Source organism: Bubalus bubalis, chromosome X (assembly GCF_019923935.1).
Source record: "Bubalus bubalis isolate 160015118507 breed Murrah chromosome X, NDDB_SH_1, whole genome shotgun sequence".
NCBI classification, from domain to species: domain Eukaryota; kingdom Metazoa; phylum Chordata; class Mammalia; order Artiodactyla; family Bovidae; genus Bubalus; species Bubalus bubalis.
Window position 1 is genome coordinate 36,807,989 of NC_059181.1, and position 24,804 is coordinate 36,832,792.

The 24,804-nt window shown below is 40.8% G+C and overlaps 1 protein-coding gene and 1 pseudogene across 6 annotated transcripts in view; both read right to left on the reverse strand.

Annotated features, from left to right (window-relative positions):
* Positions 1–24,804, reverse strand: part of PRRG1 (proline rich and Gla domain 1) — a 356,881-nt gene that overhangs the window by 178,487 nt on the left and 153,590 nt on the right. The window lies entirely within an intron of this gene.
* LOC112582023 lies at positions 18,774–24,312 on the reverse strand (annotated as a pseudogene).

Below are 24,804 nucleotides of genomic sequence, written 5' to 3' on the forward strand. Positions count from 1 at the left end.
GGTTCAATCTCTGGGTTGGAAAGATCCCCTGGAGCAGGAAATGGCCACCCATTCCAGTATTCTTGCCTGGAGAATTCCATGGACAGTCTGGTGGGCTACAATCCAAAGGGTCACAAAGAGTCACACACAACTTAGCAATAAGCCACCATCACCACCAAGTCTGAGATATACTTTTAGGGAGAGTGACTACATTCAGGAAGAACAGTCTGATGGTTCAGCTGCATTAAGGCCCCATGTGAGGTTTCCAGCATCAATTTCAAGACAGAACCATCTGCATGGTAATGAATTTTATTCCAGCCAAAGGCATTAGTGGGGCACAGCTGCAGGGTAGGCAGAGAGCTGGCTGCGATTAGGGTTCTGGTTGTTTCGAGGAAGGAAGCTGAATGAGAATGAGTCAAGAGTGTCAAGCATGCAAGGAAATAAAAGATATAGACAGGTGGGGATATGACTAATTTTTTTTACTGATACAACTGAATTTTTCCTCCTAGAAATCAATATTTTTTACATAATACGAAACATTTAGAGAACCCTGATTTCGATGGCACCCCACTCCAGTACTCTTGCCTGGAAAATCCCATGGATGGAGAAGCCTGGTAGGCTGCAGTCCATGGGGTCACGAAGATTCAGACACAACTGAGCGACTTCACTTTCACTTTTCACTTTCATGCATTGGAGAAGGACACGGCAACCCACTCCAGTGTTCTTGCCTGGAGAATCCCAGGAACAGGGGGAGCCTGATGGGCTGCCATCTATGGGGTCGCACAGAGTCGGACACGACTGAAGCAATGCAGCAGCAGCAGCAGCTAAAGCACTACTTCACCCAGGGGTATTTATTTTTAGGGGATGTTTTGTGACAGTCAACATATTAGTAAGATGCAGAAAAATAAATGTTTAATGGTAAAATGGGAAGAGCTCTGGTCAGCTTCATCTGGGACTAAGGAACTTCCCAGTGTATACTGAAATTGCATCTAAAATTTAAGAGTTGCTCACTGAGGTAGTGTCTTGATGTTTATCACATAATCCTTAAAGATTAATTCTAGAAGTGAAATTTCAAGCATGAACCTTGCCAGTGAAGAGTTTTGTCTCCAAATTGAGGGCCTGCCTGTATGAGACAATGTTATGAAATGAGCCCCTAGCGCATGTGAGCATCTCCAGGGCTCCTATGGCAACACTCAGAATGAGATTCACAGACACCAGGCAGAGGTCACCACTCTTGTTCTTCTTTTGACTGTCCATTCAGCAGCCTCTGAGACATGAGCACAGTGGAGACATCTAAATTAACAGAACCACAGGGTCAAGCACAGTGGAATAGAAAGAGATGGTGGCTCGATGGTAAAGAACCCAGGTGCCAATCCCCTAGATTGGCAGATCCCCTAGAGAAGGAAATGGAAACCCACTCCAGTATTCTTGCCTGGGAAATGCCATGGACAGAGGAGCCTGGTGGACTATAGTCCATGGGGTTGCAAAGAGTTCAACACCACTGAGCAACTGAGCAGATACACACACACACGCAGATCTTCAGTTCCAGTGTCTCATCCAGCCTAGAGACCCATGTTCATCCAGTTGTGTGAATACGTGCATTATTGGGGAAGACATTCTTGCCCACATCAGCTAATTCCATAGTTGGTCTGTTCTAATTCTTTTCTACTGTGTCACTGTATCTACTTCCCTAAAGCTGCCTCCACTGGTCTCAATTCTGCCAAATGGAGCAAGAGAGAATCACCCAGACTCATTTCAAAAATTTCAAGGGCTCATTTCAAAAATGATAAGGTTGCTCATATATCAATGTCACTCTGGCAGCCCGTACAGTTACTGCAGTTTTTTAACTTATTCATATCTGTATTAGAATAAAAACCTTAGAAGTGTTTTTCCAAATGATATTTGATCGTTTCAGAATACCATGGGAGTTCTACCCCCATTGATCTAGACATGACACACCCATTAATTTAGAATAAGTTTCCATTAGTTTTTCCAATGGCTCAGTTAACATTGTTAATTGATATTGAGCAACAAATCCCCTTGGGGGTTTTTCACATTAATTGCTGTCAAGCTGGGTCTCCACCATCCAGTACTAGTCATTGATCTTTTGGACTTTAATGCAAAGCTCTCGTTTTCCCTTAATAGGCTTCACCTTGTTGGTTTCACCTCATCATTCTATCCCATAGGGTTCCATAATACTACTGATGGTATTATCTAAGGTTTCTGCCAACTCTCCTCTGCAGAAATAAGAACGAAGCAGATCTGAGACTGGTACCCTTAGAAAGGCCTGTTTGCCAACTTGGTCCTTGGCTGGTGTCTGGGAGCTTGGATTTGGGGAGGATCCTTAAGGCTTCCTAATTGATGAGGATTTTTACTGTGCCTTGACTGTTCACACAATGTGTTTTATTCTGAACACCTACTTTCCTCCTGGAAATTGGGCCTTCTGCTACATGCGAGGCAGAGGGTACCTATGTGACCAGTTTCCAGCAAAAAAGAAAAAAAAAAAAAACCCTAAAAAGAAAAAAACAATAATAAAAAAAAAAAAGAGAGAGAAAACCCCACACTACGTCTCAAAGGGCTTCCCTAGGCAGAAACATTGTGTGCATGTTGCTCCCTTTTAACTGCTGGGGGAAAAGGATGTTCTGTGTGACTCCTCATGGGAGGCAGAAACCATTAGGAGGCCTACACATGGATTGGGCTTAACAGGTGGTTCAGTGGTAATGAATCAATGCAGGAGACCCAAGTTCGATCCCTGGGTTGGGAAGATCCCCTGGAGGAGGAAATGGCAACCCACTTTAGTAATCTGGCTGAGAAATCCCATGGATAGAGGAACCTGGTGGGCTATGGTCCATGGGGTCGCAGAGTTGGACACGACTGAGCAACTGAGCGACTGAACATGAGCACAGACACACGAGTTACTCCAGACTCTGCCTGTGTCCTGTCCCCTTAACATCTGGTCCTGTATCTTTACTACACTGCTGTGATAAATCTTAGCCCATGGTTGCCTACTCTCCTTTTATACTGGGAATAGTTTGAAAAGTGTAAGTAGCCATTGCTCCAATCCAACAGATTTTGTTTGTTTGTTTGCTTTTGGCCACACTACAGGGCATGTGGGATCTTAGTTCCCAGACCAGGGATTGAACCCACGCCCCCTTCAGTGGAAGTGCAGAGTCTTAACCACTGGACCACCAGGGAAGTCCGAGTACAATAGTTTTAAAGGGTGGTCCCCAGACCTGCATCATCGGCATGACCTGGAAGATTGCTAAAAATGCAGATTATCAGGCCTCACCTTAGACCTTCTGAATCAGAGACTTTAAGGGTGAGGATTGTGATCTGTGTTTTAACAACCCCTCCAGGTGATAGAGATGCACACTGAAGTTGGAGGACCACTTTTAGTCTCCTAACTCTAAAACTTTCTATCCATTTTACATTTACTTTAATTTTCAGTGAATGCAATGATAACTTCCATTGTTCCCTTCCATTTTTACCAACTGTAGATATGCTTTTCATCTTATTTTTCTTAAATCTTTTTTTTCTCACTACAGGTGTTTTTAATATTCATCTCACTTGAGGTCTTTTACTACATGACAGCTTTGACCATACTTAAAATGTTTACAGAGTCGTTGGAAAAAGATCTGGGTTGCCAAAATAAGACATGCGTCTTTTGAGGACTGATGCTAAAGCTGAAGCTCCAGTACTTTGGTCACCAGATGCAAAAAGCCAACTCACTGGAAAAGACGCTGATGCTGGGAAAGATGGAGGGCAGAAGGAGAAGGGGATGACAGAGGATGAGATGGTTGGATGGCATCACTGACTCAATGGACATGAGTTTGAGCAAACTCCAGGAGATGGTGAAGGACAGGGAAGCCTGGCATGCTGCAGTCCATGGGGCATGAGAGTCAGACATGACTGACTGACTGAACAACAACTTTTGAACCAGGAAGTCCCTGAGTCTGTTAAATGCTGAAATCTTTCTAGGAAAACACAAGTACCTTAACGTCTTATGCAATCACCTCACTTTTCAAAGTGTTATATTTTTTAGAGGTTAGAAAAGGTGATTTTCTGGATTGGCCAAAAACTTCATTTGGGTTTTTCTGTAACATGGCATGGAAAAACCCAACCTTTTTGGCAGGCTCAATATTTAACAATCAAACTATGGTAATTAATTGTACTACAATATGGTGATGTTTGTGAACATTGTTCCACTGTTTATTTTTTTAATATCATGTCAAAATGCTGGGAAGAAGGTTTGAGTAATTATTTAAGATTCGTCATGAGTGTGTATGGAATAACTTTTCTTCTCAAGCAATTTTATTTGACGATTACTTATTCCTTTGGTCATATGGTTCATCATCTTTGTTGCAGCAGAGCTGACACATTGCACAAGTGCAGGTTCCACAGGCTCAGCTAACACAGAAAATCCTGGCTCCTGTGATAGCAGCAATCTGGAAGCACTGTGTGAAAACTCAGTTGCTTTAGTCATGTACAACTCTGTGCGACCCCATGGACCATAGCCTGCCAGGCTCCCCACCCCATCCGTGGGATTCTCCAGGCGAGAATACTGGAGTGGGTTGCCATTTCCTCTTCCAGTGGATCTTCCCGACCCAGGGATCGAACCCTTGTCTCTTACGTCACCTGCATTGGCAGGCGGGTTCTTTACCACTAGATCCACCGGAGAAGCCCCTGCACACCGTGAGCTGTCAATAAACAGCGCAAGTTGAGGAGAAAGGACACGCAGGGGAACAAAAGCAGCCATGGGAAACTTGTGACACACCCTTTCATTTTAACCCTATCCTTTCATATTGTTCTCATACAACCCTCTCTTCTCACAGCTTTAAACATCCTTTTTCCTGAAGTTTCGCACACAGCCTTCTTCACCCTACTTGTTCCCTACACCCAGTCCCAAATCCTCACCCCATTATTTCTTCAGTGGCTTTGGACAAGTTATTTCGCCTCTCAGAAACCCCATTTCCTCATCTCTTAAGTGTAAATAAAGCACTTAACACATAATCTCTGGCACATGGTAGACAAGTCAATGCATGGTAATTCTTATGCATTTCTATCCTTACTATTTCAGTTATGAATGGGAGAATTTTAGGTATTTTATGATAGACTTGTCTGAGGCTTTCCTACAACCTTCCAATGATACCACATGGGCAAACATCACAGAGGCTGACCCCATGTGGCATTCCAAGGGTGGCCCAGTGGGAGTGTTCATGCCCCTACACTCAGGGGGCCAGACCAGGAGTACAGCCAATAATAGGGTTCACTGACTACAGACAATTTCAATAAAAAAAATCCCACATGCAATTTATTTGGTGGAGCCAAATAGTTTAAATATTAAAGAAAAACCTAACTAAAATCTGTCTCCATTTTATTATCACAGTGCATAGCAAGACAGTGAAAGTCATAAGCCTTCCCATGTGGGCAGACACTCCCACTGCCTGGTCATTGTATGCCAGCTGGCTGGCTCTGAGGAATGATATTGCTTTTTTCCCATAACAACTGGAAAATATTCTGTGGGGTTTTGATAGTAAATGGAGCTCAATTTAGAGTTCAGAAACAAGATTCATATTGACTTAATTTTGGCTGAGCATTTAAGACATGGGTAACTATTAATGGTTTTACCCACTTACTGAAAAAAACGAACAGACTAGGACCTCAATTTTTCATGGAAAATATCACAAAGTCCATAAATAAGTTTTATTGGGACACAGTCACACGAATTTGTTTACATAATGTCTATGGCTACTTTTGCACTGCAGTGAGCAACTCTAGTATTTGTGACAGAGATCATGTAGCCTGCGAGCCTCAGATATTTACTACCTGAACCTTTACAGGAAAATTTTGCTGGCCCTTGATCTAGAGTAAAATATATATTGAATTAGTGATGCCATCCTTAATTGGAAAGAAAGGTTATACATGTTCATATACAAAATAAGTTTTAAAGCAAAAATGACCATTTATTTAGACCTTTTTTGAACTCTGTTTTTTTAAATCTATTGATTTTAAGATTCTAGGGGTCAGAAATCCCTGAGGCACAGCATCATGTCTTATCGTCACTGCGTTCTGTAAAATCTCCCCATAGGATGATTCCATCTGCAGAGCTTACTCATGACTCCAGAATGTGACAGTTACATGTGAGGTAAGGGCCATCTGAATGTGATAAAGACAGACTAGCTTTCTTTTCCATCAAAATGGCTAAGTAATTAAACTGGAGGTCACACCAAGGTGGCTTGGCCAGGAGACATGTTTTGCATGTCCTTTATAGTATTTTTTAAATGTTTTAAATTGAATGCCTTTGTATAGGGCATGTGTTTGCTACTCTACCACAGTCCTTATCATTCCTTGATAAACCTTTGACCCATTTTACATATTTAAATGACCTCCCTGACCCAGGTGGGCAGTGGAGTTTGTAATCCTTGAACTAAAAGCAAAGTGTTCTCTGTTGTAACCAGTCTATAGATTACTAAAATGTTCCCTGATGCAACCACAGTCTACATGTTACTGAAACATTTCTGGGAAATTGTTTTTTGTACTAACACCATGTTTCTTCTTTTTTTTTAAATTGGAGTATAATTGCTGTACATTGCTGGGTTAGTTTCTGCTGTATGACATAGTGAATCACCTATATGTATATATAGATCCCCTCCCTCTCAAGCCTCCCCAACTGCCATTCCATCCCTCTAAGGGAGGATGCACAGAGCACCGAGCTGAGCTCCCTGAGAAAATTATTAGTTCTCATCAATGAGGCTATTATTTTATGAGCCAGCAGAAATCCTTTTTTATTTTGCTATTAATCCTTTTAACATTTTTCTATTATTAATATATGCTGGTTGTACACCTGATATTAACATAGCATTGTAAATCAACTATACTCCAATAAAAATTGACATATATATATGTATATGAGGGTCAATGTTAGCATTGACATTAAATTAGGGAATAAGAATATTTGATTTGTGGCAGAGGATGGGTATGAAATGAAATGAAAGTTGTTTTCTCTTGCTTCCTCCCACCTACTCCCCTCCTTCACCACAGTTCTTCATCCTCTAACAGTCTTACATTAATTTACCCAAGAAGTTCTCATGTCTCACTCTAGTTTGTATTTCCTTAAATTTAAATTTCCCAGGTTGCAGAATTCAAGACTATGACTCTCTGATACAGTATTTCCCTTTGATGGAATTGAAAATAAAGTTTTAAATCTTTTACCTAAGGATTTTTGTGTGTAGCAACTAAACATCAATATGCCTTCTAAAAGTAAACTAAGGATGAGATTTTTCAAAATTTAAAGTCTCATCTCTTTCTTGGATCTTACACTTTAAATTTACCATTAATGGGTAATAGAGACAAACAATACCGTCCTACTGAATATCTTGTGATAAACCATAATGGACACAAATATGAAAAAGAATATATACAATATAAATATATATATATATTTTTTTTTTTTACAATGTTGTGGTAGTTCCTGCTGTATGGCAAAGTAATTCAGTCACATACCCACACACACACGTGTGTGACTGAATCACTCTGCCATACAGCAGGAACCACAAGATTGTTACTCAACTGTACTTCAATTAAAGAAAACCAGGTAATAGAACACAGGGAATTTAAAAATAGTTCTATACTTAAGTCACTAAAATGCACTGTGTTCCATACGGGGGAATCAAAAATTTAAGAGTCTGCTTCTAAAATCTCATTCAAATTTATGCATAAGATAAAGTGTGATAACTGTTATACCATAAGTACAAGTAAAGTACAATGAGAAAACAGGAGAGGCTTCCCTGCCCTGGTGGCTGAGTGGTAAAGAATCTACCTGCCGATGCAAGGGACACAGGTTCAGTTCTTGATCTGGGAAGATCCCACAGGCTGTGGAGCAACTAAGCCCATGTACCACAACTACTAAATCTGTGCTCTAAAGCCCAGGAACCACAACCACTGAGCCCACATGCCTCAATTATTGAAGCCTACAGGCCCTAGAGCCCACACTCCACAATAAGAGAACCACAGTGAGAAGCCCAAGCACCGCAAACAGAGAGTAGTTCCTGCTCTCTGTAGTTAGAGAAAAGCCTATGCAGTAACTAAGACCCAGCACAGAAAAAAAAATAAATAAAATGTATTCTTAAAAAAAGGAGTTTGAGAGATTATGAACAGTATGAGCAAAGAATAATTAATACCTTCCAAACCCAAAAACATGCTGTCTACAAGAAATTCACTTCAAATACAATGACATAAGTTAAATAAAAGTAAAAACAAAAGGATGCAAAATGATATATCAAAAGAAACCAGAAGTAACCATACAAATATCAGATAAAGGAGACTTCACAGGAAAAAAAAATCACCAGGGATAAAGTGGGACACTATATAATGCTAAAAACATTAGCCTAGCAGGGGATACAACAATCCTACATATATGTATACCCCAAACAACAGAGCTGCAAAAAACGCAAGAGCAAAACTTACATGACTAAAAGAGAAACAGACAAATCCACAATCACGGTTGACAATTTTGACACCTCTTTTCAGTAACTGATAGAACACTAGATAAAAATATCAGCAAGTATATAAAAGAACTGAACAACATCAGCCAATGGGATCCACCTTACAGTTAAAGAACATTCTACCCAACAACAACAGATACCCATTCTTTTCAAGCACACAAGGAAAGCAAAAAGATAGGTAATAAAACATTAACAAATTGAAAACAACAGAAATCTCTGATTGTAATGAAATTAAAATAGAAATCATTAACAGAACATTAGGAAAATCTCCAATTGTTAGAAATTAAACATCACACTTCTACAGAATCCAGTGAAAAGAGGAAGTCTCAAGAGAGATTTTAGAAAATATATTTATGAAATGTATTTATGCAGGGAGAAATGAACATTTTCAGTGCATTCCATCTCTCCCAGGCTTGCCTCCTTCCTTGCCAATCTTTTCTAATGATTACTTGGGCCCAGTTTTGAATGTGCACATGAATCCATCTGGATAGATTTGTCCAAACCACTGAAGCAACAAATTCCTTACCATTTGCGAAACTGACCCAAATAAAACTACGCAAGTTAATCAGTCCTGGCCCTGGGACATAGGATGGATGGGGATTCACAAGGAGAGCATGGGAAATGGCAAGAAGAAAGTGTACTGTCCAGATCTCTAAGGGAATATCATTAGTCCTGGAATGACAGCCACTAAAATACGGAGACAAACTGCAGAGACGCTAGAGCATCCCTATTCAAACACCCTCGCGTACGCTGAGCATGTCTTAGTCATATTCTTCTCCAAAACTTACTGACGACTAAGAGGAAGTCAGGGAAAAGAAGGGATGAATTGGGGACTTCATCTGACTATTCAACAAGCATTTATTAAGGTCCTACCAAATACTGTATTAAGTGCTCGAGAGGCCAAAAACAAAAGAGAAAAGAAATGGCAAACATATCCTTCAGAAGCTTTATGGCCTAACTAACTGAATTAAATGGTAGGGGAGAGGAAATAAAGATGGTGATAATCTACTGTACAGTCTACCGAAATTAATCACAATTCCATCTGAGAAGATTATAAAAGTATTAATCTGGCAAGTCCCAAGCATGAAGCTAATTAACAGCAGGGATTGAAAATGGAGTTGAGGACAAAAAGGACTGAAAAGACTGGATCCCATTGAGGTTAAACGGCTCAGAAGGCTTGGAGCTGCCTGGCTGTATATAAACCTGGCTCTCTGAGAGTTCAGCTGGGAAACAAAAAATCAGGGGACAAAGTGGTGGATGAAAGAAATGTGGAAGAGGACAAAAGGGAGTGAAAGAGTGTGAAGCAGTGGTTTTATGAAATAAAAGTTACAATTATTTGTTCCATGTGTGATGATTAAGTGGAATGAGTTGCAGATCTTTTTTCATTGTTCTTATATCACACGTTTAATTTCTAGCCATATGTAACTTTTACTAAAAGAGTCAACAATTAATATTAAAATGATCCCATATTTTCTGTTTCTCTTCCCTTTCCCAGTTTACAAGTATGGAAGCTAAGTAAATCATGTATTGCTGCTTAGAATTATTCACACCTGAGTAGTAACTAGGTCCCTTGAAAGTGTCAGTTGCTCATTCGTGTCCAACTCTTTGGGAATCCATGAACTGCAGTCCACCAGGCTTCTCTGTCCATGGAATTCTCCAGGCAAGAATACTGGACTGGGTTGTCATTCACTTCTCCAGGGATTCTTCCCAACCCAGGGATTGAACCTGGGTCTCCTGCATTGCAGGCTGATTCTTTACTGTCTGAGCCACCAGGGAAGCCCCTTGAGATACAAATAAATGTGTTAAGATATTACCAAATATAGGACTCTTTCACTCTTTCTCAAAGTTCTGTTCCAAGATATTACAAGTTAAAAGAAACCTGGAACCATGTAACTGAAGCTATCATCTGGCCCTCATTTTAAGAGTGTTCATCTTGTAGACATTTGCATGCTCACTGTGATAAAAAGAATTATTCAGATTCAAGCATATTTAAATTCTTCATGGCATGATCATGTGTTATTATTAAAGAATAGAGTATCTCAATTTTAAGTTAATTTGGGGCTATCATTTTGCTATAGGTTCAAATGCTGAACAGTTTATCACAAGAATATTACACACATGACTTTGTGCCTGGTGACCACTTGATCAAAGGTTATTTACTAGGACCTTTTGGGCTTCCCTGGTGGCTCAGATGGTAAAGAATCCACCTGCAATGCAGGAGTCCCAGGATTGATCCCTGGATCGAGAAAATCCCCTGGAGAAGGAAATGGCAACCCACTCCAGTATTCTTGCCTAGAGAATCCCATGGACAGAGGAGTCTGGTGGGCTACAGTCCACGGGATTGCAAAGAGTCAGACACAACTGAGCAACTAAGTGTGTGCGTGCACTCACACACACACACACACACACACACACACACACACACTAGTACCTTTCAGTACTGGCATAGTAACTATTATCTACTGAGGAGGGTCTTGTTACATGTCTGATGCCAGCAAAACTTCTTTAAAAGGCAGTTCCTGGCTTGATGCTGGGCACTGGTTGGCAGAGAGAATCTTGCTAGCTGTATGTGTATATATGGCTGATTCACATTGTTGTACAGCAGAAACTAACACAACACTTTAAAGCAATTATGAAAAACAGTGTTAGTCATGTCTGACTCTCTGTGATCCCATGGACTGTAGCCTGCCAGGCTCTTCTGTCCACGGGATTCTCCAGGCAAGAATATTGGAGTGGGTTGCCATTTCCTTCTCCACACAACTATTATGGTATTTTTAATTATAGGAAGTCATCTTCTGAGGTGCTTGTATTAAAAACCTCAAACTTACTTTCCATCTCTCTTTTCCTCTTAGTATAACATGGGAAATTATTCAATTAGCCAAATAAAAATTTATTTTGTGGGAAATCATTTTCTCTCGGTTCTTGTTCTTGTTCGGTTGCCAAGTCGTGTCCAACTCTGCGACCCCATGGACTGCAGCACACCAGGCTTCCCTGTCCTCCACCATCTCCCAGAGCTTGTTCAGATTCACGTCCATTGAGTCGGTGATGTTATCTAACCATCTCATCCTGTCTTTTCCTTCTCCTTTTTCCTCTCAGTACTTCAGTAATTTTTCTATTAATCCAGTGATCACAAATCTATCATTTTAATTAATCATATTTGAAACTGAAGTGAAATAACATAATTGATAAACTATTAAATTTTAAAACCCTTATAAGACAATCTCATTTAATAGCTCAGTAATATTTTATTGCATGCTTTTTTACTAATACGACAAAGAGGTAATCACCACTCAGTGGTAATATGAAGGAAAAATATTAAGTGCTACTCCTATCTTAGGTGATCATCATGCATATGCTTCTTATCTGAAGTTGGCAGCAAGTGAAATTAAATGGTTTTCCACATGACTGCATTGTCAATCCACCTGCTCTCACCTAATTGACTGATTCTCATCATTCTGCCTCCCAAGGGGTCACTTGCAATGATAAGGAGTATGACAATCCCACACAGCGTCAAAGCTCCCTACAACCATGGGTTGGTGCAACCCTACAAGGAGCCTTTTAGACAACACTGAATAGGAATCACTTCCTGCCAGGAAAGGAAGGATGAGATATAAGCAGGGCACTGCAGAGCGGCACACTCCAATTAGCCTTGTCACAATCCTCAGTTTACTCATCTGGAAACTGGAAGACTGCCTTTAAGGTTTTTTCTCAACCTGTGGCTCTGGGTACCACAGAATCTACACTTTCCTGACTACAAAAATGGAGGAGGGACCCTGAACACTCCCAAGTCTGGTTAAAACAGGAGACAGGAGCAATCATAACTGGCATCTAGAAACATGTTTACCACCCTGCAGACACAGATCCAAAGTTCAAGGACACAAGTACAAGAGCAGGTAGGAATCCAAAGCTTCATGTGCACCCAAAGGTGACAGTCATGGGTGACTGGTGCCAGGTCCATAACTGAACTGTAATTGCTTTTTCTGTGGCTCTCCTGGGGTAAGGCAAGTCTATCAGGACTTCAAGTTGCAAGCAGTATAAAACCTGTCTTACAATGACTTAAACAAAGATGAAGTTTATTTTTTTCCAATAACAAAAAAATCTGAAGGTAGGTAGCTATTGGCCTTGATCCAGAAACTTGACGACCTCAGAACCAGCATCCTGTACTCATTTGACTTTTTTCTCCTGGTTGACCCTTTGTGATGATAAGATGAATGCCCCAGATCCATATATTTCGCTGACCCAAGGTAGTATGAAAAGAGGATCCAAAAGTTAATGGTTCCAAGACAGGGTTTCTCAAATGTAAGTGATGTAGGGGACAAAATTAATTTTCCCTCTACCCTTATAGGCTCTTGGCTGAGAACCTCCCTAACAAAAGACATAGTAACAGGAGAAAAACAAACAGAAATTTAATAATGTTAATATCTCCTATATACTTGGGAGAGACCCAGGAGAACTGAAAAACTCCCTGAAATGGTCCAAGCCACCATTTAAATCCATCTCCAGCTAAAGACGAGGGCTTCCCTGGTGGCTCAGATGGTAAAGAATCTGCCTGCAATGTAGGAGACCTGGGTTTGATCTCTGAGCCGGGAAGATCCCCCTGGAGAAAGGAATGACAACCCACTCCAGTATTCTTGCCTGGAGAATTCCAAGGACAGAGGAGCCTGGAGGGTTACAGTTTATGGAGTCCCAAAGAGTCAACAGGACTGAGTGACTAACACTTTCACTTTCCAGCTAAAGACAAAAGAAGATATTGGAGGGGCAAGGGAGGTGGTTTTTGAAGGCTATCAAGCTTTCTCCATTGATAAGTGTTTGGTCATCCTCCTCTTCCTGGTACAGTGAGGGAGATGCCCTTACAAATGGAGATTTCCCTAACAAATGTAAATGTCTCTTACCAAAGGGTCACTTCTACCAGGTTTTCAGAGTTTCTCCTCTATCTGCAGCTTGTCCAAAGTAATTAGTCTCAAACAATCCTTATGCCAAAGAAGGCTATTTTGGGGTGGCAAATTCTGTTCCCCTTCAATGACAATGAGTACTTGATTCTCTGAGCCTCATGCATTCAATAAATATTGCTATGTGCTGAGTAGATGGGTTAGCAAAACAGTAATAGCCACTGTTCTCAACAGCATGTTACCATTTTATTCTTACAATGTATTTTATTCTGATAAAGAGATCATGAACAACAAAAAAAGAACAAAGAGTGTCACTCATCATCCATTATACAAGATTTAAGTCACAACCCACCGCAGTCATCCACCAACAGTGCGCTGAGGGGAATTCAGGATGAGAAAACAGGATGAGGCATTCTGTGCTTTGGATAAACGGGCCCTAGATAGTTAAGATGCACATCTCAGGAAGAATAGACCTCAGTAGATATTTCTCCAAGACATACAGATGGCCAATAGGCACATTAAAAGATGCTCAGTGTCAATAATTATTAGAGAAATGAAATCAAAACTGCAATGAGGTACCACTTCACACCAGTCAGAATGGCGATCATTAAAAACTTTACAAATAACAAATGCTGGTGAAGGTGTGGAAAAAAGGGAGTCCTCCTACACTGTTGGTGGGAGGGCAAGTTGGTGTAGCCACAATGGAGAACAGCATGACAGTTCCTTTATAAAACTAAAATAGACTTGACATGTGATCCAACAATTCCACTCCTGGGCATAATACCCAGACAATACTCTAATTTGAAAAGATGCGTGCACCCATATGTTCAAAGCAGCACTATTTACAATAGCCAAGACATCAAAGCAATCTAAATGTCTATCAACAGGTGAATGGATAAAGAAGACGTTTATATATACAATGGAATATTACTGAGACATAAAAAAGAATGAAATAATACCATCTGCAGCATCATGGATGCAACTAGAGTTTGTCATAATGAGCCAAGTAAGTCAGACTGAGAAAAATAAATATATGATATCACTTATACGTAGAATCTAAAAAAAATGATACAAATGAACTTAATTACAAAACAAAAATAAACTCACAAAGAAAACAAACTATGGTTACCAAAGGAAATGGGCTTCCCTGGTGGCCCAGATGGTAAGAATCTGCCTGCAATGTAGGAGATGCAGGTTCAATCCCTGGGTCAAGAAGATCCCCTGGAGAAGGAAATGACAACCCACTCCAGATACAAATGAACTTATTTACAAAACAGAATTAAACTCACAAAGAAAACAAATTTATTGTTACCAAATGACATAGTGGGGGTAGGGGAGAGATAAATTGGATTGGGATTAACATATACACGCTACTATGTATAAAATAGATAACTATCAAGGACCTACTGTATAGCATGTATAGTGCAGGGAATTATATTCAGTATCTTGTAAGAGCCTATAGTAGAAAATAATCTGAATATATATATGTGTGTGTGTGTATATATATATATGAATAACTGAATCACTTTGCTGTACATTTGAAACTAACAACACTGTAACTATACTTCAATTGGTTAAAATTGGTTAATTTTTTTATAAAAAGAACATTTAAAAATATTTTGGACGGCAAACAAGGCTTACTATTTCTGATGTAGGCCCAATATGTAGTGTTGCTCCATAACAAGTGTACAGCCCACTGGTAATCCATCTGGATTTACAGAATACTCGCTTGGCATAGAATTTGATAATCAGAAAAACCTCAAACAAATTTCAATGCACTTGATTTGGTAAAATTACTGCCACCTCATGTAATGTCCCTACTACCATTGGAAGCCTTTTACAGCCTGGTACATCAGAATATAATGCAAAACTTACTAAGATTGAAAACAGATGATGCTCATTTTCCCTTTTTACCAAAATTCTACAGTAGCAAAAATCAAATCTACTCACCATACTGAATGTGCAGGAGGACATAACGGCCCTCCATGAAGGTGTTCAGGGTTTGGTGCTGTCAAAAGATAAACTGAGGCATACTAAAAATTTTATGAGCTTATCGGAGTAAAAATTGATTCCAGTGGAATTGGAAATAGTTAGGCGCACACTGCCAGGAGGAGCCAGGGAAGAGATTATATAGAGAAGTGCAGAAGCAAAGAAAGGAAATTCTCTGATGGGCTACAGCTTAAAGCCTAGGTGACTTGTTGTGACTGATTGTTCTTAGGTTTCAATTTCATAACCTTGAGGCATTTGCAGGCTTAGGTTTTAGTTGACTTGCCTAGTGGCATTACAATCACCTCAGCCTAATGACCTCCTTGTTTAATGAATTTAACTGTCCAGGCCAGTACTTCTCTGGCTAGGATTCTACACTCAGAGGCAGGAGTAGCAGCAGCACCATGATTTGAGTCTACTTGGAAACAAACTTCCAGGACGTATACTCTTTAGGCCTGATTTGTTTCTGCTAATGACATAGTGATACCATGATTAAGAAGCTCCACTTCTGGTTTAACCTCATCACTCAGAGAGAAAGGCCAGAGAATAATAAGGAAAACTCAAAAGTTTGGAACACTTGAATTCACCAGTAAAATTGGCCCTGGGGCCTCTGCAATACTAGAGGAACTTGCCCTTTGTTGTTGTGAAAGTCACAATGAGCACTGATTTACTTTTCCAGAACAACTAGGAAGCTACCTGAGTTAGGATGCTACAAGTCTACCATTAAACACTTCATTAACTAGCAGTCCTATAAAATCATGGAAGAAGAATAAGACAGATACATTTGGTGGCCAAAACCAACACGGTAGCACATGGAATCGTCCATATTCAAACAAAGATCTATGATGGTCCCATGGTTTAAAAGTTTTTGTTTTTAAAAGCCTGAAGATAAAAGCACCACAGATTGACTACACAACATAGCAAGCTCTCTCCATCCTATGAGTGGGATTAGGTACAAGGAGCAAAGATCACAGATACTGAGAATAGTGGCCTTGTGATTTGGAGTGGGCAGGGGAGTACGGGTTATGGAACAAGGCACTCTGGCTTAGGGCACAGAGAGATACCAGGAAAGTGAAACAGAAGTCAGATTTCTTCTGACTCCTCAAAGTTTAGCTTCTGAGCCAAGTCAGGAGGGTGGCATCCTCTCCCATTCGCTCCTCTTTCAGCTTTCTTCCCACCCTCGGCTCCCTGGCCTTGAATGCAAACAAATAATGTTAGTATCAGGGTTTTGGTGTACCTGGTGATAATTGTGCTTATTAAAAATAATAAAGGACAGCACGAGTCTCAAATTACAAGCTTTTGGTTTGTGGTTAACAAAAAATGCATCTTTGGGATCTGATGATGTTTGGTTTGAAGCTTAGTCATGAGGAAAGAAAGGATTTCTAGTGCTGAAAATACTTGTAGAAAAGTGAGGACTCCCTGTGTTGGAAAATAACAGAAATACTAGAAATGAAGATGAAAATGTGACTCTAGTTGAAAAATAGAAGTTAATTTCTTCTGGAAAAATAAAATAAAGGTGACAAGGTTAAATTTAAAGTTGAGAGGCAGTAACTTTCTAGGCATTACCTAGATACCCCTACAAAATGGCTGACAGGCAATCATGAGTTAGTTTCACAAAGGGCTTTTCTCTTTTGCCACCAGTGACAGCCACTGTTCCACTCAACAAATGATGATATAAATTAGATGAAAATTCTTTCAAGTGCTGTATGTATTTAAGAATTTATTAAAATTGAGTTAATAAATGGAATTTTCTAAACAACAATTTTCTTTATAGCCTAGTGGGATAATAAAAATAAATAACAAAAATTACTATCAAATCTAACCTTCATCAAAGCCATCAAGGAGGTCAGTGAGCGACTAAGAAAATCATGGCTCTGAAATACAGAATGTAGGGGAATTTAAAGCTTCGTTTTTTTGCAAATCTTCCAGTAGACTTGTTCTGCCTCAATATATTCTAAACAGTTAGCTGGAGTAAGTCCTAGCATCCAAATGCAAAATAGGTGCTTTCTTATTTAAGGGGAAGGTCCTTTTTGTTAACTGAAATAAAGTGTTTTGAATATGGATACTAAAACAGTTAAAAAGAACAGAACTCCTGTGAGGGCTCAATCCTTAAAGAATAGATAGCACACCATAACTTAGCTGTGCTATACTTTTAGATATCTTCATGACTTTTATTGTGGTCTTCCTTAATTTATCTTTATTGGGATAAAGCTTGTGGACTCCCACACTATAACATGAATGAAAATAGTAGCTTTGAGACCTCTGTTTGTGATAATGTTTTAGAAGATTTTTTTTCTTAACCAAACTCGTCATATGTTAAAATTAATTTGAATGAGGCATTTGAAAATAGAAATCTATAAGATTATCCTTAGAAGATGTAAAAGATATTAATAATTTCTTATATATATCATTTCTGTGTATATAAACACACCCGCATCTGGTCCCATCACTTCATGGGAAATAGATGGGGAAACAGTGGAAACAGTGTCAGACTTTATTTTTTTGGGCTCCAAAATCACTGCAGATGGTGACTGCAGCCATGAAATTAAAAGACACTTACTCCTTGGAAGGAAAGTTATGACCAACCTAGATAGCATATTGAAAAGCAGAGACGTTACTTTGTCAACAAAGGTCCATCTAGTCAGGCTATGGTTTTTCCAGTGGTCATGTATGGATGTGAGAGTTGGACTGTGAAGAAAGCTGAGTGCCGAAGAATTGATGCTTTTGAACTGTGGTGTTGGAGAAGACTCTTGAGAGTCCCTTGGACTGCAAGGAGATCCAAACAGTCCATCCTAAAGGAGATCAGTCCTGGGTGTTCATTGGAAGGACTGATGCTAAAGCTGAAACTCCAATACTTTGGCCACCTCATGCGAAGAGTTGACTCATTGGAAAAGACCCCGATGCTGGGAGGGATTGGGGGCAGGAGGATGAGATGGCTGGATGGCATCACCGACTCGATGGACATGAGTCTGAGTGAACTCCAGGGGTTGGTGATGGACAGGAGGCCTGGCGTGCTGCGATTCATGGGGTCGCAAAGAGTCAGACTGAGCGACTGAACTGAACTGAACTGATATGCCCTCCTAATGATGTAGATATGTTTATGTTGATAAAAATCTCAAAGATTATAAAATAAAAAGGAATTTAAAGAAAAACTTTAGTTGCTCCTATACCACAGGTGTCATATAGTACTTATTAAAATAGCAATTATGAATTTTTTTAAAGGTAGATAGTGAGGTAGGTAGACAGGTAAGTACGTAGATTAACTATAAAAAGCACTTCTATACAAACATGAAAATAAAATACAAAGTAATACATACGTTCTAAATGGTAAAAAAAAAATAAATAAAAGTCTCTTTTTATTGTTTAGATTGAAGTAGAATAAAACCTATCTGGTGATATGATTGTACTGTTAGGAAATTTGGTTTCAAACCTTTTGGAAGCCAATAAATTATTGGCTGAAATGTTCACTATCCATTATGTTGTCATCGGAAAAAGATTCAATTTCTTCAGCAAAGAAACAATGTTAAACTAATAAAGTACAGGTTAGTCATCATATATTACAAGTGTGACTTCATGAAATAACAGGTGTTCGAGTAGATCAAAGTTAACTACACTCTTGTATTTTTACTTTGAAGCCAACCTACCACTGGAATAATTTTATCAGTTAACACAGACAATGGGTGTCTGTACCAAGGTGTCTCAAAGTTTGTATCACTGGTTGTATTAGCTAGGGCTGCCAGGACACAAAGTACCACAAGCCAGATGGCTTAGAAAAACAGAAATGCATTGTCTCTCAATTCTGAAGGCTAGAAGTTCAAAATCAAGGTTTGGGCAGAGTTGGTTTCTTCTGAGAGCTGTGAGGGAAGGATTTGTTAGCGTTTCCCTCTTGGACTTAAATAAAGGGGTGATGTGTCTAAGTTTTCATGTTCTCAGGACATTCTCTCTTTGTACATGTCTCTATATCCAAATTTCCCCTTTATATGACACCAGTCATGCTGGGTTAGAGTCCAAACTAATGACCTCATTTTAACTTAATTACATCTGCAAGGACTCTACTTCCAAATAAGGTACTGGGGGGTTAGGACTGCAACATATGATTGGAGGGGGCGGTGCACAATTCAACCTCCAACACAAGTCTATGGCAGATTAGCAATAAGACAAGTCAAACGGTACATGAAGCAAGAGGATAACTGTGTTAAAGAAACTTGTCTTTCAATCTAAACTCAATGAATTCCTGAAGTGGTGCCAACTCTCCTCTATCAGTCAAATTGAAATCTTGAACAAATAAAGCACTTAAAGGGCACGCTATGGCAGGCCTTTTCTGGCAGCTACATCACAGAATCAAAGTGCTGGTAAGAAAGGTGGGCAGTAAACTCTGGACAGATGCTTTAGAAGAGTCTTTACCACAGATATAAGATTTTGGGGAAATGGGGCACCAATCTTAGAAGGAAAAAGCTTCACAGTAAAGTTCATCCTGAACTCAAGGCATCAAATGGTCAATATATTTTGGAGCAGGACACATGACTGCTGTCAAAACTAGTATCATCTTCCCAGTGATGTTCAGATCTTGGATCTGCAGCTTGTTTCAATGCTGAGTTGTGATCTGGCTGAAGAAATGCATAGTGTTAACTGTCATCCATTGACGGAGATCCTCTTCCTCTGGCAACATGGCAGCTTCCTTCATGTTCCCACTTCCAACAGTGCTTCTGCAGGTTTTAAGTGTTCATGTTGATGAGCTCCTTCAGGGATGTTCTTGGATTTCAATGTATTAGAGGAATGGCTGCTGAAGGGGAAGCTCTTCTTTTCTTCTTGAGGTGAGGGTAGAGGTTGGGGAGGGAGAGAACACTGGGTTGCAGTGCATTCAGTATGCAAAGGCAGCACTTGGTAACCAGGAGGGGCAGACTCTGCTCAGTCTGCGGACAGCGAAACACAGACTACTGCTACCCTGAGCAGGGGTCAAACTTGAGGCAAAGCCCAGTGCTGCCTCCCCAACACCACCAGCAAGAAAAATGGACCCAGCCGTATTTCAAAAGAAAAGATTCCACTTACACTGCAATTATAACATCGGACATCAATCATAATGTTTGGACATCAAATAGCCAAACAATATATAATGATGAATTGTGGTAAATCATATGAAGGGAAAGGAAGACATTCTCTAAAGAACCCCAGTAAAATGTGAAAATTTGCTGTATGTCTCAAGAATAAAATGAGATAATGTGTGAAAAGTACTCTGCACAGCATCTGGTGTTCAGTAAATGCTCAATAACATGAGCTATTTTGATATGATTTTTCCCTGTAAGTCCAGACACTAATAGCTTTTAAAATTTTTTATTTATTTTACCTTTGGCTGCATTGGATCTTTGTTGCTTTGCATGGGCTTTTCCCTAGTTGCAGGAAGAGGGGGTTACTCTGTTGCATTGTGGTGCATGGGCTTAGTTGCACCAGCATGTGGGATCTTCCCAGACCAGGGATTGAACCCATGTCCTCTGCACTGGCAGGCGGATTCTTATATCCACTGCACCACCAGGGAAATTCCTTTAATACTGTCTATATTGAAATGTTTGTTGACTTATAGTGAAGGATCCTTCTTAGGAATTCATAGTCCATTATGTAGTACAGTCAATTCACCAACTTGTCTGTCTATCCTTCCATAAAGAATTAAGTATATTCTATGTCACAATTCAAGCTTGTATAGTTTCTTCTCTCTGTACCCTAATCACAGCATTCTATTAATGCTATGACTGTCAGACGGAACTGACAAATTAGATGATGATGTTTGCATTATTTTCTGCCAAGACACAAGAAGTTATAATGTCTATATCATGCAAAGATCAGACTGGTATCTAAATCATCCTTGCCAGTTTTTATTGTCAGTCATTTCCTTAGGTCTCTGTTCAGTCATCCTGCAGAGTCTTACTATTTTCATTTCCTTCAGCTTGATGCCCGTCTCTCCTCCATTAGGAAAGCATTCTTGGCACGTGACGCTGGGAGGGAGGGTGCCGTCATGGGCAGCCTGTGTGCCATTCCAGGAGCATCCCTGGGTGACTGAAAGGGACCCGAGTGCCCGCCACTGAGGAGGAGAGAATGGAGTTTCCCTCCAGAATGCGGGGCGGGGTCAGCCACAAGCTTGTGCGGAGACGTGTCTCTGGTCCCTTCTGCTGTTGGCCTCTGCTCATGAATTTCCAGGCCACAAGCAGGTCAGAGAGTCAGGTGATTCAAAATTTTCAGCCTGTGAGGGCTTTGAGGTCCATTTTATCAAGGCCTTCAAAGTTCACTTCAATCGCTTCTACAGTTTCTTCATATCAAGTGGCCATTCAAGTACATCCTTTCCCCTTAGAAGAACGAGCCTTCCATCTCTTTGAGGAGAGCTTTATGAGGAATTTTAAGTGCTACTTTAATTAAGTGGGATCAACGTGGACTTGAAACACCCTTATAAACTGGAAGTAGAATTTCTATTTATGGAAGGGTTCTCCTAGTCTGTCATAAAGCTGAAGCTGGGGCTGTATCTCCTAAAGAATAGCCAACACAATAAAACAGTAAAATAGTAATAATAATGTAACCGAGCAGGACCCTATGGTGCCTTCCCCCCCACATACTCTGCTTTAGCTCCTCTCTGAAGTACCTGGATAATAGTATTGCATTTGATACACATTTCCTGAGTTGCTTTGCAGAAGCAAAAACCTCCCACCAAATAGAAGATATTAATTACTTGATGACCATGAGGGCAAAGTCCCAGGCTTCCTGGAGCCTAAGGACTGAGAAAGTTAACCCCTGTGACACCACCCTGTTGCTTCCTCATCAGACTATCAGAGAATTGTGCATGATTCCCCAGGCGCCCCCCTCCCCCCACCAACTGGCTTTTAAAAGTGCTTCCCTTGAAACCCTTCTGGGAGCACGAGGTTCTTCGGATATGAGCCACCTTATCTCCTTGCATGTCTGCTCAGTTGGTAAGTTGTGTCGGACTCTTTGTGACCCCATGGACTGTAGCCCGCCAGGGTACTCTGTCCATGGGACTTCCCAGACAAGAATATTGGAGTGGGTTGAAATTTCCTCCTCCATGAGATCTTCCTGACCCAAGGATCGAACTTGTGTCTCCTGAATTGGCAGGCGGATTCTTTACCACTGAGCTACCTGAGAAGCATGGCCCGCAATGAATCTTTCTCTGCTCCAGACTCTGACATTTCACTTTGTTTGGCCTCACTGTGCACGAGGTGCATGGGCCTCATTATAAATAATAGCTAAATTTATTAAATCTTTAATACTGTGTCAGTCAAACACAGTGAAAGGTAAAGTAAGCACTTCAACCATTGACTCATATGATCTCAGCCACACATACATGCAGGATGTATTGTTATCCCCAGATGGGCCAGCTGAAGCTTGGAGAAGCTGCACATCTTGCCCAAGAATCTATTGCAGAGGCCACGTAATTACTGATATTTTCCCCGAAAATAATGCTGTATATACATGTACTTCTTTAGAGCTTACAAACTTGTTTGGTTTACACTATTTCCATTTGATTTCCCTCCTGACATATTCACGAGGGTCTGCTCCAACCACATCTTGCCTGCCATCTCTTTCATCAGAGAAAGTAGAAAGCATTATCTTTAGAATACTGTTTACATCATAGAAACAATGAGTTCAAGTCTGGCCCTAATGGCTGCCTCCATGTGTTCTGGACCAAGACAATTTTCTTATCTGGGTAAATGGTGGATTGGGTAGAGAGGCTGATAGTCTCCAATGTTCCCAAGGAGCCCTCCACATAGTCAGTCACTCAGACACTCAGCACAAACCCCAGTCCCCATCTCCTCTCCTCACTGAAGTCACAGTGAAGCCAGGCAGAGCCGGAGTGGGAGGTTCCTTGCTGGCCACTAGAGGGCAGCAATCCACAGCCGAGACGCTCCGAGCTGCAGGGCGCTGCTTTGTACATCATGAGGCTGCAGGAAAATGTTGCTAGAACGTTTTTAGAAGGAAAAACACCCCATATATGTTCAGGCATACTGAGATGCCTCCGGTTCTTAAGGCTTCCGGAAACTTCCCAGAGTGTAAGTCTTAAGGAAAGTAAACAAATAGAGAAGGCGTGTCTCTGGGGTGTCCATCTGAGTCTTCCAAACGCCCTATGCTTCCATTTTATCACAAAGTTTCATTTTCTCCACCCCCTTAGCTATTTGGAACAAAACACAACCTCAAGTGTTGTCTTTTTTTTCTCTAGTAATTTATTTTCTTGAAAGCAATAATGTCCCGCCCCATCTTCACTTCTCCTGAGGTTACACACCCATTCTCTCCCTGTTTTTCTTTCCCCTGCTCAGTCCTTCCTCTCTTTCCCGCTGTGTTGCATTTCTGGAAAAGAATGAACACTCCAGGAGCAGATAATTCACTATTGCTGTTTCAACTCCCACCTGGGGGCTGATGACTTACAGAACTGTTCTCTCAGGCCCACACCTCTCCTGCAAGCATCAAAGATCTATTTCTCACTGTTAGACATCTGCATGTAGGTAGGTCCTCAAAGACTGCCACTCAACCAGACTGAACACGAGATGGCACTGTTTGAAATGATCCCAACCACCACAAACATACTTGCAAACATTTGCATTTATAGAGAGTATCTTTGAAATGATACACCAGAAACCAATAAAGGCGGTTACAGTGCCGAGAGCAGGACAGCCAGGGGACAAGGCTGAAGAAAAACTCACTTCTCTCCAGCCTTTTGAACCCTTTGGATATATAATGTGCATGGGGTACCTACTAAAAAAAAGTAATTGTATAAACATTTTAATGTTTATATCATCTAGAGTTCTGCCAAGCTCAGTGTTCTTCTTCCACCATGGGCTCCCTGGGTAAGTAAGTTTACTCTCAGTTTCAACCACCAGCTATGAGCTGGTGACTTACAGATCTGTCATCTCTGGCCCACCCCTGCTGCAAGCTTCAAAGTTCCACTTCTCACTGTCACACATTGGTCTGTGGCTATGACACCAGAACCTCAAACGCCATGTCTCCTGCACCCCATTCACCATCTGCCAGCACTTGACCTTGAGGAAGGCCCTCAATAAATCCTGATGAAATGAAGGACAAAACTGCTGCTGCTCTTCCTGAGTTGTCTCTCACAGCTGCCAAAGCCCCCTCACAACCCCTTCCTGTCTCACCCCGTCTCCACCATAACGAGGGCTCATTCCTTCCCTCCCCAACCAGATCCACCCAACCAGTCAGCCACGTAGCCCTGCGCCTCCCCTAATATACCTCTCAGATTCAGCCCATCCTCCCCTTTTCTATTACCTTCTGGCTCAGTGGGTAGATAATCTGCCTGCAATGCAGAAGACCTGAGTTCCATACCTGGGTCAGGAAGATCCCCCTGGAGAAGGAAATGGCAACCCACTCCAGTATTCTTGCCTGGAGAATCCCATGGACAGAGGAACCTGGTGGGCCAAAGTCCATGGGGTCACAAGGAG